The sequence below is a fragment of the Cicer arietinum genome, chromosome 6 (genome assembly GCF_000331145.2).
Source record: "Cicer arietinum cultivar CDC Frontier isolate Library 1 chromosome 6, Cicar.CDCFrontier_v2.0, whole genome shotgun sequence".
NCBI lineage: Eukaryota > Viridiplantae > Streptophyta > Magnoliopsida > Fabales > Fabaceae > Cicer > Cicer arietinum.
In genome coordinates this window covers 34,964,659-34,968,662 of record NC_021165.2, presented here as the reverse complement: position 1 = coordinate 34,968,662, position 4,004 = coordinate 34,964,659, and the positions used below count along the sequence as shown (strand labels likewise).

General features: G+C 27.4%; 1 protein-coding gene across 3 annotated transcripts in view; it reads right to left on the bottom strand.

The window, feature by feature from the left end:
- Positions 1-4,004, bottom strand: part of LOC101491975 (two-component response regulator ARR12-like) — a 29,638-nt gene that overhangs the window by 12,167 nt on the left and 13,467 nt on the right. The gene's annotated exons all lie outside the window — the stretch shown is intronic.

The window sequence follows — 4,004 nt, the reverse complement described above, 5'->3', positions numbered from 1 at the left end:
GGCGGGGATGGATAATCATCATTATGATTATGGTTTTCATCAATTGTTTGTTTTGGAACATCGACTTGTTCTCTTCCCCTTTTGTTGTTCATATGGAAGATGTCTTTTACGACATGCTTCCACATAGTCTGGAAGTGTCGTTCTTCCAATGGCTTAATCCAATAATCAGAAGCCCCTTTTGTGATAGCCTCCATGACAGAATTGGTAGAGTAATGAGAAGACATGACTGCAAATTGACAAAAAAAGTAGTAAGTACATAGCTACGGTTCATTTTTAGATGAAACAATAAAAAAAACTTACAAATAACAGGAATTTGGTGGAATAAGAGAACATGTTCAAGAAAGTGATAAACAGTACGCAATTCTTGCATATCAGTATCAACAATTATGAGATCAAAAGAGCATTTTGTTTGGGAAAGAAGATTGAACGCAAAAGAAGGCATGCAACAAGTGGTAACTGAAGGAACAAAATATAAAATGTGAAAAAAAGAAAAAGAAAAAGAAAATGAAGAATTGATCAAGAATTGAAGGAGTAGTTAGTAATTACCTTGGTATTGAAATCGATTACCCATTGCGTGAAGGATGGGATGGTGAGTTGTGTCAACATCAAGGGCGAGAACCCGTAGACCAATTGGGAATCTTTCTGGTAGTATTGTTAGCGCCATCTTCAGAAACACGAGAACGAGAACGAAAGACACTAGACAACGATACGTTCACTCTTTTCTTGCGTTATACCAATAACACTACTGCTTCTCATTATTATACTGCTCGACATTGGGCCCAAAAACAACCGGCCCAAACCGCCGCGTGTCAGAGAGATAGACCCAAACGGCGAAGCATCTTTTCTCCAATGGAGGTGGTGGTGGTGATTTATCGCTGACTTTTCAATGTTGAGTGAGCCGAGTTGTGACTCAGTGTCAGAGTCAATACCAATATATTACTACTTTTGGCTCGGTACTTTATTTTAATGTAATTATTATTATTATTATTTTTATTATTTTCCGTAAAAAACTATACAATACTAATTAATATATTTAATTATCTGAATTAAATTAATGGTAAGTTTATTAAGTAATTTATGAATTAAATTTGTTATAATTGTTTCGAAAAACATTATTTATAATAATGTTTTATTAAAAAAGTAATATTTATTTATTTAAATTATAAAATAAATTGATGCAATATAATAGATACAAGTTAAAGATGTAGCTGCTTGAGCAACAGCATGAACAACTTCATTTGTTTGTCTCTTTACAATGACAATGACTATTTAGTAAATTCCTAATTATAAACTTTTTTTTAATAATTTCATTGCTATTTTATTGGACTATTTCTCTACTGTATCATTTTCAGGACTATACTATTTTTGATGATTTATACCCCTACTTTCTCAAATATCAACATTTCATGCATGCCTTTTAAATGAAATACCCTTAAGCAAGCAGATATAGAGAAAACCTTGATAAATAGATTCACCAAATTTGTTTTTATTCTGATTTTTTTCTACATTTTTTCATTAAAAACAACAATTTGTGAACAAAAATCATGCCCCAAGATTTAAGACATTCTAAATATTGGATTTCTAATTTAATTTTGGATACATATTTGAAACTCTATAACAAGGTTTGAACCTGAATTTTTCCTTTAGTAAATTGAATTTTCTTACCATGCATAGATAATTTTGTTTACTAATATTAATTTCTATTGTCACAAGATTTTGCATAGTTGATAGTAAACAATACATGTCTTTAAAATAGAATATTTAGTGTCATATCATTGTCTTCTTTCAATGTCTCATTTTTCTCTATTATGGTGTGTTATGAAAAGAGATGTTATTTTTCCATTTTTGGTTATATTTAGATGTTTGTTGAAACTTGTGATTATGGGTACATGATTGCAACCTTTTACATTTGTCTTTCATCTCATGTTCAATCCAAAAAGAAAATAGTGGGAGGATTTTACTTTTCAACCAAATTGAAAGTTACTTTTGGGAATGACAAGGTCTCACTCTTTTCTCTTATCAAGTGTAGGCATTATTTTGTATCTCTAACATTTTCTCTTCTTGTTTGTTTTCTTTGAGTTGTTTTCCCTATTTATCAGTCTTTAAAGATTGAAAAGGTTGATTGTTGCATTTCTTTCTTCTTTTTTGGTTTTTATGCAATTTAATAGTTGTAATCACTTGATATACTCTTTGTTATGACCTGGATAATGTTGATGGTTCAATTTCATCAATGGATAAAAAACAAGACAGAACAATACTAACATGGTAATATTTAAGTGTCGTCAATGTATGACCATAAAAAATCTATGAAAATAACAAAGCTAGTATAAAGGATTTTGGGTTATTAATTGAATAAGATGAAAACTTCTATTTTTGCAAACTATATGGAGGTTTATTATTTATATACACCATTCATTGCTCCTTAAATCATTTTATTCTTCAGCAAGTTTACTTTTACTAAGAGAAAGAATTGCCATTTAGTTTTTAACATATGATAATTTTAAAAATTCTTTACAAAGATTGCATGTTTAAAGAAAAATCAAGAGAGACGGGTCCAAGTTTGAGGCAAAGTAAAAATAAGAAAAATCTATGAAAATAACAAAGCTAGTATAAAGGATTTTGGGTTATTAATTGAATAAGATGAAAACTTCTATTTTTGCAAACTATATGGAGGTTTATTATTTATATACATCATTCATTGCTCCTTAAATCATTTTATTCTTCAGCAAGTTTACTTTTACTAAGAGAAATAATTGCCATTTAATTTTTAACATATGATAATTTTAAAAATCCTTTACAAAGATTGCATGTTTAAAGAAAAATCAAGAGAGACGGGTCCAAGTTTGAAGCAAAATAAAAATAAGCAATGAAGCAGCTATCAAGAGACTGCAATGAAATAGTCTTTAAAGGCCATAAAGGTTGGTTGTTGAATTTATTTCTTCTTTTTTTGCTTTTTATGCTATTTCATGGTTATAATCACTTGATATACTCTTTTTTATGACATGGATAATGTTGATTGTTCAATTGCATCAATGGGTAAAAAACAAGAAAGAACAATACTAACAATTCTAATATTTAAGTGTCGTCAATGTATGACTATATTAACATGGTAATAATTCATATTATATCTTTTCTGAAGAATACAAATAAAATTGATTTGTTGCACATTCTCTCTTCAATAGTTTCTATTGGAAGAAAGATGTTTTTGCATATAGTATACCTTGCACATTTTTTGATAGAATTTTTGAAGGGCTTTTTTGGGTATCCTATTTCAAATTTTCTAAATCCATTTGGCATGTATGCGATATTTAATTACCTTGGTAGTTGTTGACCAATACTTTTTCATGGATTCAAGAATATGATTTTTTTTAAGACCATTAGGCGTATCACATTGATACCATTTATTTTGTATTATTTGACTACTTTTGTTATATTTAAATTCTCATCCTATGTTTTGTAAAATAATAGTTAGATTTTATTAGTTTAAAGGAAGATAAATTGAACTATCATCTCAATCATTCTTAGTAATATAAGATAGACATAAAAAATGTGCGAGTATCGAGATCAAAATATTAATTCAAAATGTATAAGTATTGAGACCTAATAAAATGTGGGAGTATAAATTATAATACATTCGTATAAACCATATACATGTTACACATATTTTTACATGTTACTTAATTAAAACACAAACTTTCAATAGTTAATTAGTTAAAAGATTAATATGTATTTAATTATTATTATTATTTTACTTTTTCAATATCTTCTAAATAAGGTGGATTCATGGGAAGACAAGCAAGTATTATGACATTTCTCTTTTCACTATCTAATATAATACAATATATAAGAAAAATATACAACGTATTCTAAAAATATGGACTTTCGAAGTTAATTAGCTAAAAGATTAATATATATTTAATTATTATTATTATTATTATTATTATTATTATTATTATTATTATTATTATTATTATTATTATTATTATTATTATTATTATTATTAT